The following is a 25,808-nucleotide window of genomic DNA, read 5'->3' on the forward strand; positions in this document are numbered from 1 at the left end:
GTATTTGAATGTTACATGATTATTTTTCTCACTCATCTGCATTAGCCTATATTTTTCTATGTTTATAGCAAGCTGCCATTCATCACATCAAATATAAATTCTGTCTAAGTCATCTTATATCCTCCTGCAGTCATTCAACAGCTCTCTCCCATGCACTTCAGCATCATTTACAAAATACCACAGATTACTGCTCACTCTATCCATCAAATTGTTTATGTATATACACAGCAACAGCATTCCTATCACTCATTCCTGGGGAGCACCTGGTGATACCTTTGTCTCTGATGAACACTTGCCGTCCCAGGCAACATACTGGGTTCTGTTATTGAAGTAGTCATTGAGTCTCTCACATATCTGAGAACCTATTTCATATGCTCAGGTGTTTGTTAACAGTCAGTAGTGGAGGCACCATGTCAAACACTTTCCAGAAATCTATGAATATGGAATGTGACTTGTTTCCCTTTCAGAATTTTTCTTGCCTTCACATTAAAATACAGACAAAGCCCAATGTTTTTTGAAGGAATTTAAGAAATACTCCACCCTCCACAATTGAATTTATCAGAAGAATCAATCACTTCACCAGCTAATCTGAATAGCTGCCTGTTATCATGGTAGATACATTATTATCTGCACTATCAGAGTTTCTTGGTTTTAAAGAGAGATTTATTTTCATCACTTTCAGTTAATTTATTGGTAGCAAGGAGTAGCATTCTGTCATACTGAGGATGGTAACTATGATTTTTACTTTTGGAGAGTTCTTACATAGTAGTTTATACCTCACCTCAACGTAGCTTTGATTAAAAATATCACTGGCCTTAGTAAAGTCCCTCCATTCCTGCCCTGCCTTCTCCAGCGTTACACTGCCACAATATCTTTTATCAGCACTTCAAGTTATTATTGGTAGAAGCTTGATATAGTTCCTCTTACCTACTTACCCTACAAATGTAAAAACTCTCTTGGGTTTTGTTCAGATAGTAATTTTCACATGTCATTTTTAATTATTTTCCTTTACTTAATATCATTCATTGATTAATTTTTTGCTCTTCCCTGTATTAAATTTCTGTGCATAATGAAAAATGTGGTTCTCTCTCTTCTCTATGTTACATATGATCAAGTTTCCTTTCCACTCTTCTGACTTCAGCATATTTGTAATTATCTAAACTTACATGATTTGGTTTGCCATATGTTCTTTTTCTGAGCTCACTTTTATGTCTCATATTTGAAGTAATTTAGTATAATAATGACAAATGCAAACATTTTCAATATACTTGTTCATACTTGAAGTGATTTCTATTACTATTACTTCTTTACTTTCTCAGACGTTAAGTCTGGTTAAAAATGGAAAGTGACGCGGACCTTGATCAAGCGTCACTTCCTTTTAACTGTACGGTATATGTTATAGTGCATTTAGGAACTTTTGGGTGATTGAACATGTATCAATAATTACGGATTTCTGTAGTTGTATATATAAGTTTGGATGTAGCGGTATTGCATTGATGTACTGGTGGATATTGTGTGGTATGACTCCTCTAGTTGACAGTATAATCGGTATAATGTCAACTTTATCCTGATGCCACATGTCCTTGACTTCCTCAGCCAGTTGGATGTATTTTTCAATTTTTTCTCCTGTTTTCTTTTGTATATTTGTTGTATTGGGTATGGATATTTCGATTAGTTGTGTTAATTTCTTATTTTTATTGGTGAGTATGATGTCAGGTTTGTTATGTGGTGTTGTTTTATCTGTTATAATGGTTCTGTTCCAGTATAATTCGTATTCATCATTCTCCAGTACATTTTGTGGTGCATACTTGTATGTGGGAACGTGTTGTTTTATAAGTTTATGTTGTATGGCAAGTTCCTGATGTATTATTTTTGCTACATTGTCATGTCTTCTGGGGTATTCTGTATTTGCTAGTATTGTACATCCGCTTGTGATGTGATCTACTGTTTCTATTTGTTGTTTGCAAAGTCTGCATTTATCTGTTGTGGTATTGGGATCTTTAATAATATGCTTGCTGTAATATCTGGTGTTTATTGTTTGATCCTGTATTGCAATCATGAATCCTTCCGTCTCACTGTATATAGTGCCTTTTCTTAGCCGTGTGTTGGATGCATCTTGATCGATGTGTGGCTGTGTTAGATGATACGGGTGCTTGCCATGTAGTGTTTTCTTTTTCCAATTTACTTTCTTTGTATCTGTTGATGTTATGTGATCTAAAGGGTTGTAGAAGTGGTTATGAAATTGCAGTGGTGTAGCTGATGTATTTATATGAGTGATTGCTTTGTGTGTTTTGCTAGTTTCTGCTCGTTCTAGAAAGAATTTTCTTACATTGTCTACCTGTCTATAATGTAGGTTTTTTATATTGATAAATCCCCTTCCTCCTTCCTTTCTGCTTAATGTGAATCTTTCTGTTGCTGAATGTATGTGATGTATTCTATATTTGTGGCATTGTGATCGTGTAAGTGTATTGAGTGCTTCTAGGTCTGTGTTACTCCATTTCACTACTCCGAATGAGTAGGTCAATATTGGTATAGCATAAGTATTTATAGCTTTTGTCTTGTTTCTTGCTGTCAATTCTGTTTTCAGTATTTTTGTTAGTCTTTGTCTATATTTTTCTTTTAGTTATTCTTTAATATTTGTATTACCTATTTATTATTATTCTATTTATTATTATCTATTTATCTATTTATTATCTATTTATTATTATTACTACTACTACTATTATTATTGTTATTATTATTATTATTATTATTATTACAAAGTACGATGTTCTTTGAATAATAATTAATTTTCTTTTCAATTTACCGTATCAGCTGTGAGGTCATATTAAACAATGACACATGGTGATCTGAAATGCTCTGATAAGAGTCAGTATGCCTTACTGGCTCACCACTACAACAACGGGTAAACTCTCATCCCCATTGCACTAACAATAATGTAACAGTTAGAGGGAAAAATTGTGATAGCCTAAATGTATGAAGAGTCAGCACGACGAGCCAAAAAATTATGACCACTGCCCATCACAACTCTGAATGTTCTATAACCCCATATGTAATACTTGGATATGTGCTGTGGCACGAGGCCGCCAGCACGCTACACTTAGAGTGTTCCACCAACATCATATGCGCAGATCGGTTGCTTGTATCAGTAACTGGATTTTTCTATGTTTATGTCATTTTTCTCAAATGGTGTTCACTTGTATGCAGAGAAGAAAAAAACTTTGGTTCATTGTGGTCATGCTGTTGTTTGTGTCTTACAGTATGATACAAATGACAATGAGTGTGGCATTCTCTTCCACATGTTCAGTCTATCTGGTTGTTCCTTCAGTTCTTCTGTCTATGGAGGCAATGCTTCAATCTCTCCTCAAGCAGCAGCAAGCTATTATGGTTGCTTTCATGGGCTTGTCAGCCACATTGACTATGTGAGTTCCCTGCCATCAGTGTATCCGCCATCCTTTCCCCCTTATGACGATGCAGCTGAAGACTGGAAGGCTTATGAGAAGCAGCTTCAGAAACACTTCCTCACTTTGGTGTCACTGATGCAAACATGTGTAAGGCATTCCTTTCTTGGATTTCTACTCGGATCTACCACTTGTTGTGCCAGTTAACCCAACTCCAGAAACCTGCATTACTTTTGTTCCATGCAATGTGTAAGTTGTTGTTCAACTACCACCATAAATGCCTGCATGCCATTGCATCGGGTGTACAGTTCCATCATTGTCATAAATAGCCCTACTAGTCCTACTTAGCTTGGGCAGCTGAATTCCATGATCCGTCAGAAATGTCAGTTTGTTACCAATGCTCATCATGATTCCTGTGCTGATTCTATGATCTCTCACACCATCAATCAATTGGCTCTTGTCTAGGAGGCATGTCAACACATAGTACAATGTGAGAATCCATCTTTGGCTGAAGTGTTAAATATTGCTCAATCTTTTGAGATGTCTCTTGCTGCTGGTGATCAGATTGAGACTTAGTGTCACATTGCCACAGTGGCTCCTGTTCCTGGTTGTCAGGTGTCGGTCACATCTCAGGGGGAGGATAATGTGGCAACCATACAAATGCAGTCTCCATGCAGCACTGAACAGTGATATGCCAAACAAAAACAACAAGAACCACAGCAATGGCAGCGCTCGGTACTCTCGTCTTGTCCATACTGTTTCACGCAATATAATAGGACCGGATGCTCCGAGAACTGGGTGTCTTGCAACAACCATAGTAAAAAGGACATATGCCATCAGTGTGTCATTCCTAGCCCTCTCCTGTGGACATAGACATGTATGTTGATTGTGTGTCTCCAGTGCTTACAATTCACAACAAACTTTTGATCGAAGTGTGAGTGATGGACAAAGTGCTCAGAGTACAAGTGAATACAGGTGCAGCCATGAGTTTACTGAACTCACAAACTTATGTGTATTTGGGATCTTTGGCATTGTCTCCAATTACTCAACATTATGAGGGTTACAACAAGCAGCATATTCCAATTTTGTGGCACTTTACAGCTCCCACAATGCACAAATCTATGGTTAATTCTTGGACTCCTTTGGTAGTGAATGATGCTGGTACCACAAATTTATTCATTCTGAATGTTTTCAGTGCTCTTACCTTTTTTATTTCAGATACAGTGCACCTCATTTACAACTAGATCCCTTAGTCATAGTTACATATTCTGTGTTCTGAGTTCTTGACTCTTTTTCTCAGATGGATTAGGTAGTGCCACTAACTCTGCAGCCCACATTACTCTGATACCTCTAGTGTGGCTGTGCTTTTTCCACGTGTGCCCTGTTCCAGTGGCTTTGCATAGTCTAGTGAAATCAGAATTGGACAGGCTGGCTTGCTGGAGGACATACAGCCTATTACCGAAATCGAAATTGGACAGCCTGACTCGATGGGGGTCATATGGCATATTACACGGACTGAGTGGCCTACCACATGCATGACTGTTTTCCCAAACTAATTTATCCAAAGCCTGTTTAAAGTTCCATTCTATGAGGATTCTAAATGGCTCCTTGTGATTAATGTGCCCTTTGGGCTGCACAAATATCAGTGCCTGTGGTTCAGTGTGGCTAGCAACCCAGCAATTTTTCACCATTTTTTTTCTGGAACAGCTGACAACGTCTGTTCTGGGGTGCATCAACTATCTTGATGACATCATTGTGATGGGTGCATCCATGGAAGAGCATTTACCTAGCTTATGCACCTTGTGCACCACCTTACATTCTGCATGGTTGAAATCCAACTTATCCATTTACACTTTTTTCAGCCACTCATTGTGTATTCAGGGTTAGAGGTTTCTCAGATGGTGTTAAGCCTTTACGTCATCATATTACTGTGGTCACAGCTCTGTTGCGCCCTACAAATGTCAAAGGACTCCTAGCATTTTTAGATAAAATTGCTTACTATAGAAAATTTATTCTGTGTGTGGCCATGTTGGCCTATTCCCTCAATGAGATGTTTGGCTATTTTCCACCCTGGCAACCACGTGGTTTTGGCTACAGACACCTCTCAATATGGACTTAGGGCTGTTCTTGCACATCAATAGTAGGATGGTTCTGAACTCTGATAGCATACACACCAAAAATGCTCAACTCCACTCAGCAGCGCCACTCTCAAGTTGAAAAGGAAGCACTTGTTATCATGTATGTCCTCAAAAGTTTCATGTGTTCTTGTGTGGGCCAAGTTCCACCTCATTGCTGACCACAAGCGCTTGGTTTCACTGTTTAATCTTCCTGCCCAATTACCTAATAAAGCAGCACATTGCCTCCAACACTGGGCCTCATTTCTGTCTCACTATAACTATGAAAGACATTTTTGGCCAACCGCACACCGTGCCAACACCAATGCACTGTCCCAGCTTCCAGTGGGCCAGATCTTTCTTTTGATCAGGATGAGCTCCTTTGTTTTCACTTAGACATTGAGATGCAACATAAAGTGGAAGGGTTTCCAATTGTGGGCTCCTGAATCACAGCTGCTGTCACTGTTGATCTGGTTTTATGTCAAGTTGTTCACCTCATTCTGCACGGTTGCTTGTCATGGCCTGCTCTCAGTGTGCTACCCAACAGGTGGCGCCACGGGTAACGCCCCCTCTGTGGTCCGCACCGCAGAATCTGGGGTAACATATCTACATTGATTTCACAGGATCCTTCCTAAATTCTTCTCAGTTGTCACCTGTCAACGTTTTTTCTAAACATCTGTATCTTATCCACCATCCTTCAATGTCAGCTGCAGCTGTGATTCAGGCCCTTTCCAAAAAATTTTATATTGAACAATTGCCTCATATGCTTGTGACAAGTAATGGTCCACAACTTGTGTCTCAGACCTTCCACAATTTTTGTGCCTGTCAAGGCACTCACCACATGACTGCTGCTTCTTTTCACTACCAATATAATGCTGAAGCTGAACACCTTGTTCACACATTCAATGTTTAAATGAAGAAGTACATCGCAGACTCCTCCACAGACGATGCCATGACAAGCTTCTTGAGTTCCTACCGGTTTACAAAGGTGTGACATCCAGCTGAGATGCTCCATGGTAGCTGCCACATACCACCCTGCATCTGCCCACTCAACACCACCAATGCCAATTGGCATGGCTCTCATTGTGGTTAGCTCCTGGCTCAACAATCTGGGCTCAGGGGTTCAGTTGCTGCCCTAATGGATTCCGGCCACAGTCCACAGCTGCTGAGGCTGTTGCCCCTGTATAGTGTGCACTACTGATGGGCTGGTGGTGCACCACCACAATCAGCTGCATCTTTGCACCACGGTGAGAGCTGCAGGTCTGCTGCTGTCGGTGCTGCCTCCGCCACTCCCCTCAATGCTTTTCCCAGTCTCATGGGGCATCCCTGTTGTGGGTGCAGACCTACTGTCCTTGTGGATGTTACCACCTCCTGCCTTGTGCCTCTCCTCCAGCATCAAGCCTCCTCACACCAGCTGCAGGGCCTTCCGACAGTGCTTCACTGCTGCTCATGATTGCGCCACCAGCTGGGCCAGCGCTTTAGGGCTCTTCAACACCAACATCCCTGGCACCCCCAACCTAATGGCAAGCAACATCACCATTGGTGCAGTTCCATCATGTTGCAGAATCAGACATTGAGATGCTACCAATGTCCTTGTCACCGGTCTTCTCTTATGATATTTTGTGGTGGAGCAGCCGCCGAGCGTGTCCGTGGCCGCACAATTTCCACCACTACTCACTGGTTGTGGCCCAGAATGTCCTTTGTCACCACCATCATTGCCTGCGACATCTGATGCAAAGGCTGTGAATGTTTCAACAGATGCCCGGATGCCCACATCAGCAAAGTACCTTTTCCTCAAGGGGAGAGAGCCCCTTTAACCCTGTACATAATACTTGGAAATGTGGTGCAGCACCAGCAGCTGGTACACTAACTTAGAATATTCTGCCAACATCTGTGTGGGCCAGCCACCAGAAACCATCTGTAGTGGGCCACATGACTTGTGCACACAGCACAGAATCTGCTGCTTCATTATAAGTGCACTACAGCAGGCACTCGCCCTCAGATAATGTTCATACTTCATGTCAGCAACTGCTTTTGGCAGTACCTGCACTGTTTCCACATTTGTGTCTACGTTCTCAAACAGTTTTTGCTTGTATGTGGAAGAAGATTAAACATTGGTTCATTACGGCCATGCTGCTGTTTGTCTCTTATGGTATGATACAGAATGCTACTTGTTGACATAGTAGGCACATGATGTGTAACAAAGTATATAAGGGTGGCAGAGACAAATGGAGAATTATTCTAGTGATGATACATACTGTGAATGAATGCCAACAGATAAAATTTGCCATATTCAAGGTGCTGTATACAAGTAATGTACAAATTGGTCGGGGTCTCTTTATCAGCAAAGATGACTCTTTTCTCCAACACTGTGAGTTGAAATGCATATTTACTGTTATTCTTTACTACAAGCTGTTTTTCCTGATTCCTTAGAAGCTTTATGATTCATGGGCAGTTTACAAATAATCTGTTGTTAGTGTTAAATCATAAGTGGCACACCCATAGTCTCAGTTGACTGAATTAACATTTTATAGAACTGTTGTAGACAGGATGTGTTTCACCCCATACCTTTCCACTGAAACATTTTAGAATGACTGTCAATTTAAGCAATTTTCTTTAAAGTTCTGCAAATGCATTAATCATGAGCCCATGAGCAAATGTAAGACTAAGTAATGTGACTGACTGTATAAAATTCAGTATAGTGCCATTAAAACACAATCTCAGCTCATTAAAATTGTGGCCAATATTATTAAAACAAATTATTTTATCTGTTGAAAACTTAAAACCAGTCTTTTGTGCAAAGTTCTCCAGAGCCATGGGCAATACTTGGAGATGTTAGTCTGCAGACTGTCCAGTATATACACCATCACCACATGATGTATGTCATCCACTGTAGTTAGTCTTTTGTCTGTCCATCCTTTTAGCAGGACGTCTCTGGGACGACGGCCGTTTACTATCGTAACAAAAAATAAAAGCACCTACAGCCATCCTTATGATTTTATTTTATTTTGTCACTACCAGTTTCAATGCTTCATTGCGTCATCTTCAGGCTGTTTTGATGCAGTGCAGGTTCATACAATCCCCATGCATAACCCATCAGTTGCCAGCATTACTGGATTCGCAGATAATCTGAAACTTACTGTTGACAGTTGATGGTTGGAGTGCTGACACGTAAGTTTCATATTATCTGCAAATCCAGTAATGCTGGCAACTGATGGGTTATGCATGGGGATTGTATCAACCTGTACCACATCAAAACAGCCTGAAGATGATGCAATGAAGTGTCAAAACTGGAAGTGACAAAATAAAATAAAATCATAAGGATGGCTGTAGGTGTTTTTATTTTTTGTTACTACTGTAGTTAGTGGTTGTTGTCACTTGCTAGTTATGTATGCCTCATCAAATAGATTCCCACTAAGTAAAGTAAAGCAGTAATCAATCCAAAGATTGTTTTCAACAGTGCAGTGATTTACTAGGCATGGTCCTGTTGGAGTTTGTATGCCACTGTCTTCCTCTGACCTTTGAATCGATTTACTTAGTCAGTTAAAGGTGGACTTCCAGTTTAAGGTGGATTCTGAACCATGGTGCAACCCACTATCTTCTGTTATTTATCATTTAAGATTTGTCATTTATGAAAGGTTCTGTGACTTCAATATGGATTACTGCACTTTACAAAAATGTACTAAGTACATGTAAACAGAAAACTCTCTGTTGAGGTAGGTAGTTCAGTTCTGTCTGTATTTTAATGTGGGATTAATAAACATGATTTCTGTGTGACATGTTATTTCTTGATGACAATTCTTCTCTCATAACTGGTATTTGATTCTGGATTCTATGTGACATAGCTCGTGGAGATGCTGGGGCAACTTTGACATCAACATTGCCACGGTTCTAATATAGCTCAGTAAGAGCTATTCCTTTCACGGGCAGGAACATGAATACAAATAGTTCATTTTTTTCTGGAGTGCGAATCATCAAGATACCAATTGACACAAGTGCTTCATTGAGTCAGATGCACATCAAGCAGTCAGTAGTGTTTTTGAGAGAAGCTGGTCAGGATCGGCTGGCTAAAGGGATACAGCTGTGTTGCTAAATAAATAAAACAGGTTAGATGACATTATGTGTCTCGCCAATGTTTGCTTTTACTTGGATGTTGCAGCTCAGTATTGGTTTGAGAACAATAAGGACAAGTGCAAGAGCTGGGACAAATTTCAGGTTGAAATTAAGAATACATTTGGAGACAGCCAGCAGCAACTATGCATAGCCAAAGAATAGGGCCCAGTGACAGAGGGAGATAAAACAGTTGTATTTGCAGATTGTTTTGATGCTGTGTCACATATTGAACTCAAATACAACAAAGGTCATCAAAGTTTCACACTTAATGAAGGGTGTGGCACAGGATGTCCACAGAGGGCTTCTTTTGAAGGATGTCACTACAACAGAGGATTTCATCAAGCTGTGCTAGCACATCAAGGCAATGCACCAGCAAACGAGTACAGCAAAAGAAAGTCAACAGACTTCAGTGTGTTGTACAAATTTCAGTCATGGAAGACCATCATGAGTTCATATCACTACTACCACCATTAAACAAAGCAGTGTTTCATCAACCATTAGCACTGATTTATACAAGAGAAACCAACACTGCACACTGGAACAGAAAATGCTGAACTTATGCCACAATGATCAGACAACATCCAACATTCTCAGTTACACAGATACAACCTGATTGCTTGCCAGTCCAAAAGCTATACAGAAATAAGGACATTTGGAGAATGGAGGATAACATGCCAGAATATTCCCATTGTGGATATCATGCAAACATTACTATAAACAATAAAAAAATGTGATCAGTGACTATTCTGCCACAAGATGTGTAAAACAACATTACAGTTCTATGCTCACCATGCACCTTAGAACATTAAAGCCAACCTGTGGGACAAAGATCATTGCCATGATGAAGGTCATTCTGCAATGTGGCACAATCATTCCAACTTGCCATACGGAGCTTCCAGCTGCTCAGACAGCTGCCACAATCTGGAGAACTAAATGAGGTAACCAACTATGAAGGTAAAGCTGCTGCACGTGAGAATCTGGCATAGACAACAGATGGCTACATATTGGAAAATTACATCAACATCATCGCTGATGACCAACATGTCCAGGCACTAGTCAATTCTGGGTCTTCTTTTTCAGTGATATCAGATACTTATCATTAACAGTTAAAGATTATGTTTCCAGATTAAAATGTCACTGTGTTGAAAGTTGCAATGAAAAATATGTCTAGCCATCATGAACCTGTTTTGTGAGAATAACTATCAGTGACAGTGCACATTCCATCAAATTTGTTGTTTCACCAGAATGCAGGCATAATGTTATTCTTGGATGGCATTTCCTACAGGCACTACAAGCAGTCAAATTTGTCAAACACTGTGGGAGATTTGAGCTCCAGATTGATGAAGCTACTCCAAGTTTGCACAATAACAATTGCTCTGGATGACTGTCTACCACTGAAAGTGCACTTGTCCCATTGTCTGCAATGAGTTCTAGTCAACAGTCTGGATGCTCTAGCTGAGAGCAAAAAGATACTGAACCTCTCAAAAGCATTTGTATGCCAGTGCTAATGAACCATCACAAGTGGACAAGGAGAGCCCTAGGTCACCAACTGCAATTACCAGTCACACCATATATCTAAGGGTATGTTCATAGGGTAGCCAAATTAATCCAAGAACAGCTCAGTTCCATTGATGGACAATCATACTATGTTACTATCACTGTCTATTCAGCAGACAGGTCTTATTTATTTATTTATTTTCATGTTCCATAGATCTTTGATGTGAGTATATCACCAGGATGTAGAATATGTCAGATTATTACAGTAAAAACGATATCTAAATGGCTTACAAACTAAATCATATATAAACAGATACATGAAGTTCAAGTGTTTAAACAACAACACAAATTATGGTAGTAATAATGATTACACAAACAAATTGTAACTCTTACATTCTAATACATATAAAAAGCATTCTGTCATCAATTGATATGGCAGTGCTACATAGTCAGTTCTTATAGGAATGCTTAAAATTAAACAAATTGTACTAATTGTTACACACTGTCAAAAATTCCTGTAAAGAATAGAAATAATTATTCAAAAGATAAAGTTTCTCTTGTTTTTTGAATTTAGTGATATCCCCAATGACTGATTTAACATGAAACAGAAGTTTATTCTATACTTTTGTGCTTGAATAATGTATTCCTTTCTGTACCATGCTGAGATGTTTTTATGTCTTTGTGAAGATCATGTTTACTTCTTGTATCAAGATCATGATATTCACTGTTTGTTTTGTAAATTGTACGATTATTGTTCACAAAGCATGTTAGTGAAAAAATTTACTGAGATGGCATGGTGAGTATCCTGTGCTGTTTGAACAAGTTTCTGCAAGAGCATCTGTGATGCACTCTAGTCATAATTCTGTTGACTCTTTCCTTTGCAATTTGTTTACTCATAACTGGTCACCCCAAAATATGATGCCATACATCATAAATGAATGGAAATATCCTAGGAGTGCAGCTTTAATTGTTTAAAAGTCACAAACAGATGAAATTGAGCAAATGGCAAATACTGCTGAATTCAGTCAGTTACACAAGTTGTTGATGTGAACTGACCAGTTTAGATTGTTTCCTGAAATTCTTTTGGGAAACACAGCATCAAAAATGGTAATGAATTCATTCAGAAATATGTTAAATTTATCATTGACATCTTTAGACTGATATACTGTGTCCCATTCCAAATGCTGCAAATGACTGCTGAAGGTTTCCAAATTCTCACTACTAATTAGTCTAAAAGCTCTATTGGTAAAACTCCTCTTGTTAGCTGGGCTTACATCATGCATCTTTAACAACTGCTCACCATGGTCAGAAAGGCCATTTAAAATTTGTGTTACACATATGTTATCAATTCTGTTCATTATCATCATCTTGGACAGTTTCCAGCCTCTGGGCAGGTCTGTTTGTAACATAAGCCTCTCCATCGTCTTCTGTCTTGCCACCATCTCTCTGTCTTCACCTTGGTCCAGTCTTCTCCTTTCTTCTGGACGCATTCCTCCACTCCTTTCTGCCATCTGTGTCTCAGTCTTCCTCTTGGTCTCTTTCCTTCCAGTTTCATCTCGTGTATTCTCCTGGGTATCCTCTTCTCCTCCATTCACATAACATGCCCATACCATCTCAGGCTCGATTTCTCTATCTCCACCTGTACTTGTTCCACCTTCATTAACTCTCTGATCCTCTCATTTCTTAGCCTGTCTATATTTGTCACTCCACTACTGTTCCTCTAGAATTTCATCTCACTAGCTTGTACTTTGCTATTCTCTCTCTTCCTTTCATAACCCAGGTTTTGGATGCATATGTCGGGATCGGGACATAGTATGACTGGTATATAACCTTTTTACTGATTTGGGGTACATCCTTGCTCCATATCAGGCTTCTGACACTCTTCTGAAATGCTTACGCTTTTCTCCCCCACTCATTTATTTCTCTGTCTTTTTTTCCATCTTGCTGTATGAAGCTTCCTAGGTACTTGAAACTCTCCACTCTCTTCAATCGTTCCCCACCAATTGTTATTCCAGTCGTTCCTCTCTCCTTCATTTTTGTTGTGATAATCATCTCACTCTTACTTATACTGAATTTCATCCCATATTCTTGTACTTTTCATTTCCATATGTCCAACTGCTCTTGTACTTACTCCTCCTTTTTCCCCAAAATCATCAGATCATCTGCAAACACCATAGCTTTCATCTTTCCTTCACCTATTACTTGTGCTACTGTACTCATTATTCATCCATCACTACAGTGATGAGTAATGGTGAAAGTGCACTTCCCTGCCTCAAGCCATTCTTCTGTTCAGTCCAAGCTGATCTCTCTCCTCCCACTTTCATGCAGCTCACACTTCCATGGTACATTTCCTTCTCCTCCAAATAATCTGTTTTGCTACTCCTCTTTTCTCCAGGGCTTTCCACACTTTGCTTCTACATACACTATCATACGCTTTTTCAGTGCCCAGGAAGGTCGTTAGTAGACCTGTTCCATATTCATAATGCTGTTCCTGCAGTTGTCGTACAGTAAAAATTAGATCCACCATGGACCTTCATGTTCTGAAGTCAAGTTTCTCTCCTCTCATCTCCCCGCTCCTAATTTTGACTGAATTCGTGCTTCCAAAATGTTCTCAAAAATCTTTGCACAATGACTCATCAACATTATCCCTGATAGTTCTTGTACTCTTTTCTATTTCCCTTCTTAAAGGTCAGGACAATTATTTCCTTCTTCCAGTCTTCTGGGATCATCTTCTGTCTCCACACAATTTTCATTACTCGATATAGCCATTGTATCCCCACCTCTCCTGCTGCTCTCACCATCTCTACACTTAGCTCATCCAGACCTAGTGTCTTCCCTCCCTTCACCTTGCCCAATGCCTCTTCCACTTCTCCCCATGTAAGGTCTTTTTCTATTTGCCTTTCCTCCTCTTTTTTCTCCTTGGCTTATTCCTCCTCATCCAGGTCTCCATTTGGGTTCTGGAGTTCTTCAAAATACTCCTTTCACATATTCTTGAGTTCCTCCTTATTCTCTACATCTTGGCCATTTTTGTCCACCACTGAGGCATTATCTGTTGTACCGATCTTACTCTTACTTTTAATCATCCCATATAACACCTTTTATGCATCTTCACTATCCTCCTCCATCATTCTGGTTCACTGTTCCATCCACTTTCTTCTCTCCTCCACCACCACTCTTTTCGCTTCTTTCTTTCTTGCTTGATACTCTTCTCTTGTCTCTACTGTTCTCTTCTGGAACCATACCCTAAAGGCTCTATTCTTCTTCTGTACTATATCCTTTGTTTTATCATTCCACAAGGGTGTTTCTTTCCACCTCTTTTTGTTGCTTGTCCTCCCACATATTGCTTCCGCTGCACTCACTAATGTTCCCTTGAATCTACCCCATTCCTCTTCCACCGTCTTTGGTTCATCCTTTGGGATGCTTTCATTTATTACTTGTAGGTACTGTAGCCTGCTTTCTTCCTCCTTCAACTTCCATACCCTTACACGTCTTCTCTGTTTTCTGTCCCATTATTATCCTTAGTCTCTCTCAGGTTCATTACTAGGAAATGGTGGTCACTATCCAAAGTATTACCTTAATGTAAATGATTTTCCTGTTCATCTCAATATCGTACAGGAAGTAGTCAACTATTGACTTTCTCTTTAAGTCTTGACTGTACCAGGTAATCTTGTGACTCTCTCTTTCCCTAAACCAAGAGTTTCCAACCAGCAAGCCATTCCTTTGACAGAACTCCAATAGTCTTTCAGCTTCCTCATTTCAGCAGCCCCAACCCTCTGGTCCAAGTACACTTTTGCAGCCCTGTCTTTCTCTTTCAACATTTGCATTTAAATCCCCCATTACTATCACATTCTTCCTTCCCATCTGCTTCTGCATTTTTCTCTTCAAACTACTGCTTCTCCTCAGAAGTGCAACCCACCTGTATTGCCTCTATGGTCGTCCCCTTGAGTGATATTTTGATCTTCATCATCCTATCACTTATTTCTTCACTTCCTCTTTTAATTCATCTTTTACTACTCTTGCTATTACATTTCTCCTTCCCTCCTCATTTCCACTCCACTACAATCGGTAGCCTTTCCTCAGTTCTCTCCTTCCTTCTCCTTTGCATCTCGTTTCAGCTAACCCCAATAGGTCTAACTTCCTTCTTCTCATCATGTCTACCATCTCCTCCACCTTTCCAGTCAATGTTTGTATATTTAATGTTCCAAATCTTAGTCCTTGTTTATAGCCAGTTTGTCCTCAATTAAATCCGTTCTCTCCAAGGCTCGGTCTGTTTTTGAAAGCAGAAATCATAATCCACTGCTGGCTTACTGGGCCTATTGTAGCTTCACCAGAGCCCCATTAGCTGTCACTTTTCAGGATTCCTGTAGGACCTTCACAGCTACCGTAGTGGTCCCGGGGCATGCACAGTCCCCTCTGTACCTCACTCCTTTATGCAATGCCGTTGCCTATCTCCCACAACTTGGACGAGGGGTTGGACTTGTGGGATACTATCAATTCTGTTATTGTCTACAAAAATATTGTCAGTCAGAGTTGTGCAGTTTTTAGCCACCCTTGGGGGAAAGTCAACAACTACCCTCAAATTAAAAGAGCTCATTACATCCTGACTATCTTTTCTTCGTAGTCCTTACACACAATGTATGTTGGTGGCAATAGAATAGTTCGGCAGTCAGCTACAAATGAGTTCTCTAAATTTTCTCAATAGTATTTCTCAGAAAGAACATCACCTTCCCTCCAGCAATTTCCATTTTAGTTCCCGAAGCATTTCTGTAACACTTATATGTTGTTTGAACCTACCAGTAAGAATTTTAGCAGCCCACCTCTGAATTTCTTCACTGTCTTCCTTCAATGTGATCTGGTACAGATCCCAAACACTCAAGCAGTACTCAAGAATAGGTCACACCAGTGTCCTATATGCGGTCTACTACACAGGTGAAGCATTTTTTCCTAAAATTCTCCCAATAAACTGAAGTCTATCATTCACCTTCTGTGCCAAAGCTCCCACATGCTTGTTCCATCTCATACCGCTTTGCAACATTATCCCCAGATATTTAAGTGACTTGACTGTGTCAAGTAGGATGCTAGTAATACTGTATCTGAACATTACAGGTTTGATCTTCCTACTCATCTGCATTAACTTACATTTTTCCACATTTAGGGCTAACTGCAATTCATCACACCAACTGGAAATGTTGTCTAAGTCATCTTGTATCTTCCTACAGTCCAACACCTTACCATACACCACGGCATCATCAGCAAACAACCGCAGATCGCTGCCCACCCTGTCCATTGAATCGTTTATGTATATAGAGAACAACAGCAGTCCTATCACACTTCCCTGGGACACTCCTGATGATGCCCTTGTCTCTGATGTGCACTCATCATTGAGAACAACATACTGGGTTTAAAATTTAAGAAGTTTTTGAGCCACTGACATATCTGTGAACTTATTCCATATGCTTGTGCCTTCATTAATAACCTGAAATGGGGCACTGTGTCAAATGCTTTCTGGAAATTTATAAATATGGAATCTGACTGTTGCTCTTTACCTATAGTTTGCAGAATATCATGTGAGAAAAGGGCAAGCTGAGTTTTGCATGAACGATGGTGTCTAAAACCATGATGATTGGTGGACATAAGCTTCTCGGTCTCAAAAAAGATTATTAGATTCGAAGTGACAATATGTTCAAGGTGAGCCACACTGGCTCGCATTGATCAATCGATCACAAGATCATGGTAGTGGGGCACATCCTCGTGTAATGTTATCAAATCCTTTGCGAGGTTCCCAAATCTGATTTCATACCAGTTTGCCAGTGCTGTTCATAGATGAATTACAAGTGGTAGAAGTTTTATGATTATGGGTACGTTCTGAGAAACATGCAGGTGCATTTGGTTTTGAGAAACATGCGGAGACATTTGATGTCTTGCATCAGATGATCCTTCAGTTGATGTATTCAGTATCTAAAGATTTGTTAAGTCAGAGGGTGGCTGAGGCCCTGAAAGATTTGGAAACATTAGTTGATTTAAGGAGAAAGGTTGTTCAAGATAGAATATCGCCACGATGTAAATTGTAAATTTCCTTACCTGTAATAGTGATAGAACTGATTTTGAGGATGTAATGAGCTCTTTTAATTTGAGGGTAGTTGTTGACTTTCCCCCCCAGGAATTGATGAATAAATATTTTCTTTGCATCCAGTCCCAGGACAAGACACTCCAACAATATATTGAGGAGATTTGCACAACAGTCATGGCATTGGAACTATTGGCAACTTAGGAGGAAGTCATTGAAAATCCTGTGGAAGGCATTAAGCCTGAAGACAGGTCACAATTGGTGTTTTTGCAGAGATCTTCCACTTTTTCTGAGTTAGATGAATTAGTGTGTAAAATCGAGAGAATGTGCTTTGTTGATGAGAAACAGAGCTCTGAAAGACAAGTGAAATGCAAACATGTGGAAAGGGTTCAGAATGAGATGGGTAGGAAAACTGCTCCATCAAATGCTAGAGGTTGTTTTCTGTGTGGTGATAACAATCATTTGTGCGCCAGTGTCCTCTATAGCATAGGGTGCATCCAAACAGCTGATGCCAGAGGTGTGAGCATCCTAAGGTGCCTTTACGACCCAAACAGTGTAACTGTATCAGGGCAGTAACTTGTCATTTCTTACCTTTTTTTGTGCTTACATTAACCATGAACTGGTCTGTGCTCTTATAGATTCAGGAAGCAGTGTTCCTCTTATTCAAAATGGTTGGTATTTGGAGAGATGCGGCATTTGTAAGTTCACACCCTTGCAGGAAACTCAGCAGAGGTGTTGTACTGCCAATGGGCAGGTGTTGCCTCTGGTAGTTGTCTGCAGGGAAGTGTGGCTATACAGAGATTTTTATGATCAGTGGAATTAATAATCATCAAAGGATTATCAGTTATTCTGTTATTGGGCTGTAACTTCATGCAGTGAATGGGCTTAATTCTTAATTATGCTGACAAGAAGTTTTATTTTAATTTTTTCTGGCAAGGATTTTAAGCTGTGTACTTGTCAGATGATCCAAGGGGTTAATAATGTCATGCTGCACGATATTCAGTTCCAGGTCAGTCATTTGTGCGAGTGTGAAGTTAAAGCCCTGTTGGGAGTACTTGGGCACTTTCCTGATGTATCGACCAATAAACTGGGAGTCACTAACAGAATTCAATGTAAAATCAGGTTGATGGATGGTATTCTGGTTCGCCAGCCTCCATATCAATTGTCGCCACCCAGAGTGAAATTTTGAGACAGATGATTGGTAACATGCTTTGCAATGGTGTAATACAGTCTTCAACCTCATCCAATGCATTGTCCATGTTTCTGATACCAAAGGGGCAAACTGGTAGTTATTGTCTGGTAATGGATAATAGAATTCCCAACCAGAAAGTCATTTTAGAGTCTATACCACTACTGGACTTGGGTAACTGTTTTACCTGGTTTGCTGGGGCATGTTATTTTACCATCTTAGATCTGTACCAGGCCTGCCACCAGATTCCTCTTACTGAGGATTCTAAGCATGTGACAGCGTTTTGCACCAATTGGAACATATACAAAATTAATCATATTCCATATGGCTTATTCACTGGTGTGGCTGTATTGTAACATGTATTAGATTTCACTTTGGGTGATCTGAAGTTCAAGTCAGTTTATAATTACTTGGACGATATAGTCATGTACAGTGCCACATTTTCAGGTCCTTGTTCATCTGTGGGAAGTAGATTTTGCTGTGAAACCATCAACAATAAATTTGGCTTGGAATGAGATTTCTGTTTCAGGACATTTGGTATCTAACAATGGCGTTAAAATACATCAGGAAAGGACCCAGTATCTTCAGAAATTTCCTCACCCTAAGAATAAGAAAGGAGTAGCCTGCCTCATTGGAATGGCAAATTTTTTCAGAAAATTTGTGCCAGATTTTGCCCAATTTGTGGCTCCATCGAGCAACTTGAGGAAGAAAGGAGTGAGTTTCCAGTGAGAGGAAACAGAGCTAGCCCTCTTTCATGCAATTAAACTAGCTTTAATTAACCCACCCATTTAGGATATTTCTGAGTTTGAACAACCTTCCACTGATGCATCCAATTCTGGGGTAGCTACCATGCTTTTACAGAAACATGATGGTGAGGGTTGTCCTGTAGTATATGCTTCTAAAGCCTTGTCACCAACAGAACAGAAATACTCATTGTATGAATGGGAGGCACTTGTGGTAATGTTCGATTTGGAGAAGGTTAAATTTTATTTGGGGCACTGGTATTTTGTCCTCAAAATTGACACTCAGGCTTTGAGCTGGCTTCTGGCTAGACCCGGGAATACAGGACACATCGTAATGTGGGCTGTGCATCTTTCTGCCAGTCACTTCTCTGTCAAACAAATTTGATGAGCAGACAATCAGGTAGTGGGCACCTTCAGCTGTATGTTCCAGGAGCTGGAAATTGAGTAACAGCCATACCAGGGGTCTCTGGGCACTGAAATTGTTTCTGTAGTTTTAATGGAGGTACCCAAGCTCTTCAGGAACATAAAGGAGAAGCACAGCCAGCATCTGTTAATTCAGGAGGTCAAGCAAAGGCTTCTTGCTGGGGAACAGGTGCTGGGCTATGAATTAAGAAAAGGCATTGTGTGTTATAAGACCAAGATTTTGAACAACCTTAAGATTTGTTTACCTGAGGAATTATTTCCAGCTATCTTTAAATATTTTCATGGTTCCCTGATTGGTGGGTATTTGGGTGTGAATAAAACCTTGACAAAAATTAAGCAACACTTGATGTGGCCCATTATGTGTAAAGATGCACATAAATTAGTGGGGGAATGCGAAGAGTGTAAGGTTGCCAAGCCCAATTCCAATCCTAGGCAAGGGTTGCTTCAGTCCACACGAGAAGTTAATTCCATGGACAAGACATGTTCATTGATTACATCTGGCCGCTCCCACATACAAAATATGGGAATTGTTATGTTTGAATGGCAGTGGATGCCTTTAGCAGGTTTTTGTGGTTCACCCTGACCAGTGGAGTAACTATGGTCTTAACTGTTAGCATCTGTCTAGAATTTCTTCCATATTCAGCACTCCTTGCTCATTAAGTGACAATGCTGCAGCATTTTTATTGAGACTATTTGCTTAAAGGGTGAACTGTAACTTGAAATGAGCACTGATAATTTTCCACACTGAGATGCGGCACAAGTGAGATGTGTCCATTCTGTGGTTGAACTTAGCCTTTAATTTGGTCCATCACAAAGATTTGCTGGCAATACCTGCATTGTTGAAGTTGAGCTACTCTCTCAATTTCCCACTTGCTATTTTGTGACCTGTGAATGATCTTTTGCCTGACAAAGTCACCCCTGAGGTCATTCAGCTAAACTGGGAGAGAGCCAGGAAGAACACTGAGGTCACACATCCAAGGCAGGCACAGTGATGTAATAAGGTGAAGGCTGGTGATCGTATCTTCATCCCTAACTTTCATGGCTAGGGTTGCAGTAATGCAACCATATATGGTAAGATGGTTCCTTGCTTTGTAGGACCATATGAGGTCACCAAAATGTTAAACCTGGCCAGCCTCTCTGTACACATACTCATCATGGGCAGGGTCCATGTTTCCTAGATTAATGCACCAAGTTAGGGTGTTTTACTAAACTTAAGTTCCTTTCCCTATCCTTGGTGGGGGGAGGGGGGGAGGGGGAGGGCATTCTAAGTTTAAGTGGAGGACGTTGAGCTGTGTCGGCCTGCATTAAACAATTGATCACAAGATTGTGATAGTGGGGTACGATCTTTGGTGGTTCTCCATGCGAGGAGCTTTGACTGGTACACAGATTGATTTAGAACTGGCAGGCCAAATTAGAAGGAGCACTTGCAGGGTGTGAGGCCATTTACCTCTGCTGACTGGAGCTGATAGTAAACAGCTTTTGCAGAGCACAGACCTCATCCTGTGAAGATGGTGTTTTTGGTTGGCTGTGGTGGCAATGGGACTCTAGAAATTTGCCTGTGCCCAGCATGTGGGGATTTTGAGTGCCATTTCACTACCAATTCACCAGATATTTTAGTGAGATCCTTTCTGTTGCTTCTGTGCCTCATTTTGTTAAAGCTGTAGTGCTACGACTAGTTTCTCATTCCTGGAATATCTGCTCTGTTTGCTGTTTATGGGTGTGCACTCCAGAAGAATAGAAGTTCACCTTAATGGAAGCAACTCTGTTTCATACAGATGTTAGTCACAACTGTTTGTGAAATGTGTGGAAGTTTCATGGTCTGTGTTACAGAGCTAGTGGAGATACATTATCAGAACTGTCTGTTTAAATTGATCATATTTTGAGTGGCTTACCATGGAGCATATTGAGGGCTGAAGTGTGTGTTGTTCTCCCTTTTAAATACAGTGAAGTGTAACTTATTCAGAGTGGCTTTCACTGTAATCATTTTAGTTAATCATTTGCAAGACATTTTAGTGGCATTAGTCTAATCTAATCAGAGTTCCTTTTCACTGTAATCATTTTAATTTTTATTTGTAAAACATTTTGGTGGGGTTGTTAGTTGACCCGACCTGAGATTTTCTATGGCAAATTCTGCAAAAATAAGAATCTAGCATTCCACTGTAGTTGCTACAGGCACCCTCGCAAACAAAGTTTGACATCTGAGATTCAGCTGCTTAACTATTTGAAATAGCGGAGTTTACATTAGTAAGAGTTGCCCGATCCATTACTTATGGCTAGTGTCTTCTGCAAAACATGTTAGAAGTCAATGAGTTTGAATTTTCTTACATTTCAAAATAGTGTGTAATGACTGTCCTGCTGCATAATTAGTACAAATAACTGTTTGCCCATTAATTTCAGGGGCACATAAGCTTTATTGGTTTTCTCATTCCTGCAATCAGAGTGTTACCCAGTTGTTAAGTGCTTTGTTGCTTATCACCATATTTGCTGGTTGGGTAGATGTTTATTTATGTTTGGCTCTTAAATAGTAATATAATGAAATGTGCTACCCTTTGTCAAGCAGTGCACTGTTACTAGTTTTCTAACGTTAATTTTTAGTCTGTTGTAGTTCACATTGTACAAGACCTCCCCCATCCATCAGCATACTCGTGGGTGGCGAGTTCATAGTGCCCACCCTGCCTGTTGGGTTATCCCACCTGTTGGAGGGCTGCATTCTATCTGTATAACTTCTCCTGGTTCCGAACTTATGTCACTAATGGACATGACACATTGCTTATAATACTACTGTTGTTAACAAATCTGCTGCAATCATTTAAGATATTATATTTAAAAGTCAACTGGAAAATTTTGTAAATGTTAAGGTTTTGATTATTATTTTGCAGCTAGGGTGACTTCAGATACCTGTTAATGTTTGATAGATTGCTTAGTTTCTTAATTGTTTAAAAGCCATTTTGCTGGCATCAATTGCTGATCTCACTTCCTCATTAATATTCAACATGTTGTTTAATTTCTTACTTGCCTTTAAAAGCTGTTTTTTATTGATGTCATAGGTTGTTGACTTTTATTTAAATAAAAGAGTATGCATGGTTTCAACTGTGAACACTATTTTCTTGCCTCCTGGCCCAGCCCTAGCACTTAACAGCATATTAAGCTGCTTTAGAGTATCTATGCCCATTTCACAATGATTCTGCAGCAAATGGAAGTTAGGAATAGTGGTCTGCAATTTTGTGGTCTGCTCTTTTACCCTTTTTATGTACTAGAGTGACCAGTGCTTTGTTCCAGTCACTTGGTATGTTGTGCTGGGTGAGAGATTCATGATAAACGCAAGCTATGTAAGGGGCCAATGCCATAGAGTACTCTTTGTAAAATCAAACTGGGATTCCATTCAGACGTGGTGATTTATTTTCTTTCAAACCTTTCAGTTTTTCTCTATGCCAGAGATGCTTATCGCTATGTCATCCATATGGGAGTCTGTCCAATGGTCAAATGACAGTATGTTTGTACAATTCTCCTGTGTGAATAATTTTGTGAATGTGAAATTTAAAACTTCAGCTTTCATTTTGCTATCTTCAACTGCCACAACAGACTGGTCAACAAGGGACTGACTGGAAGCTATAGACGCACTTAACGATGTTACATAAGACCAGAATTTTCTCGGGTTCTCTGCAAGACGTGTGCTGCCAATTTTGCATCCATTTTTAATGCCTTCAAGTCTAAAGAGCAGCCAAGGCAGACCAGGTCACCAAATGTCACATACCCTATCAACACTGGGCATTATACACCCTCTTCCCCCTCCGCCATCATTACTCATTCACAGTGCCTTCAGAGCAGCAATGGATAAGTCAGAATGAAATGAGGAAGATGCTGTAACATATTATCTTTTAGCTACCATAAAATCTTTGGTCTTCACCCATGGTCCTCACAAAGGAGGAAGATGTTACATAGCATTTCTGCACTGATCACTGATGGCTGAACAAAATCACCACTGTGTACATCCATTGCAATGAACTGAAGACACCTGGAATAGTCTGAAGGGAACAAAGTATTTATCTGCTATGGATATACAGACTTGCCATTGGCTGTTCAAGGTAGATGAACCCCACTGAGAAAAATCTGCTTCCATAACACCTGATGACTTCTGTGAGTTTATGGAAGACAAGTGTTTGAAACATGCATGACATCATTGTTTTCTTTAGACTATGTAAGCTGCTCAAATACTGTGCTGCAGTGTGGCATGATGTAGGTCTTAATCTGGATCTGGGAGAGTGCTATGTGGGAAGAGGGAGGGGGGGAGGGGGGGGGGGTGAGACCAAGTTATGGAAACAGAGTCCCTACTGATCCAGAAGAAGTAAGAGCCATAACATATTTTCCAACTTGTTACCACATTCGCTGTTTGATATTTTTCTGTGCAATGTGCTCCTACTAGTGATGCTTCATAGAGAATTTCATTTCCAAGGCAGGGCCACCACAATAACTGCTGCTAGGACATGCCAAATTTTCTTGGAGCAAAAAGTAAGAAACATCTTTAAAGAGACCTTTTCAATTTTATGGGCAACCATTAAGTTCTGATTTTCTTATACACATGATCCAGTCACATTAATGTGACCACTGCCTGTGTTTGACATCAACATGCAATAACCACTCACAGATGGCAGGTGGAAGCACTAGCAGTGGAGGATATATAAAGCATGTCAGGGAGATGTGGGAAACAATGCAGTCTGACATGTAACAGAATGGAACAACACATAATGCAGAGACTGATACCTGACTGACCAAGGGAATTAGATACTAAGTCATGATGTATACGTGAAGTAGGTAAACTCAGTGAGTGCATATTGTAACAATACTAAGTGCCTGATTCAATTTTTCTGCATACTTTGAATGTAATAATGATGGTTTGTAATTGAAACGTAATGAAACTTAGTTTTTATCCAAATGTGCATTCATCCAACATAAAAAATACTGAGACCTACATCTATAAAATTCTTGCAGTAAAACCTATTGGTTATTTCAGTTTAGTTTAATAAAAAGACTCAGGAAATGTGTTAGCGACAAAATCTGACCCATAATTAAAATTTAATTTGATCTTATAAATTATGTATTAATGTGAAACAAAATTTTCTGTGTTCTGGCTGTGTTGAATATTTTATTTTGAACTACTTGTTATTCAGAATATTTATTCTGTTTTATTAATCTAAATTTGTAATTTTTTTTGAAAAATCTCTAACTTTTAACTGAAGTCACTGAAATTAACATTTTAAACAATGTAAACAACTAAATTCTGATTGTTAAAACCTACATAAAGGGGAGTCTGCAACAGTCAAAAGGAGAGTCAGTCATTTGCCACCTTTGTGTGACATCATTTGTGATGTAGATAAACAAATTTTCAAGAAAATATCATTTTTTGGCTAGATCATTTCTGCAGAAATTGATTAATTATGATGAAGGTAGCCTGAATATTAACACATGTCCAGGTTCTAATTTACAGGTGGAGCAGACTGCAGTGAACAGATACTCCTACATCTTCAACTTCAAGGACAGAATATTGAATATAATTTTATGTGACCTGTTTAAGTGATTATGTTTTAAGTAATTCTCATAATGTAGAACCAGAGTGATTTATATGACATCAAAAGAGGCATGATCGTAGGCTTTTGGGCCAAGGGGGGAAGAATTTCTGAACTGACTAAGTTTGTAAACTTTCCATGTGCTGCTGTGCTTAAAGTATACCATGCACATCAAAATAGCACTATGTAAAACCGGCAACAAGGCAACTGTAGTGCACCATGAGTCATAGGTGATAGGGTTGAATGATGACTGTGGAGATGTTTACAGGTGAATAGAGATGCAACTGTTGAGCAACTGATGACCCAAATAAACCAAGGGGCTACTAACAGTGTCTCCTCCGTAACCACTGCTGCATACAGGCCTCCACAACAGATGCCTGGTTCATGCAGCCATGCTGGCTGCTGTTCATTGACAATGAAGGCTGGAATTTGCACACAAATACCACAACTAGACATCCACTGAGTGGCTACAGATGGCCTTTACAGATGAATCATGTTTCATGGTCCATTGGATAGATCTCTTTGACACATATGGTGTGAAACATCTGAAAGCAGACACCCTGCAACAATCATCAAAAGAGTTCAGGCTGGAGGAGAGAGTGTTATGATCTGCAGAATGTTTTCCTGGCATTCCCTGGGTGATCTTGTTATTCTTGAAGGCACAATGGATCAACGACATGTACGCACGTATCCTTGG

The sequence above is a fragment of the Schistocerca americana genome, chromosome X (genome assembly GCF_021461395.2).
Source record: "Schistocerca americana isolate TAMUIC-IGC-003095 chromosome X, iqSchAmer2.1, whole genome shotgun sequence".
Classification (NCBI taxonomy): Eukaryota; Metazoa; Arthropoda; class Insecta; order Orthoptera; family Acrididae; genus Schistocerca; species Schistocerca americana.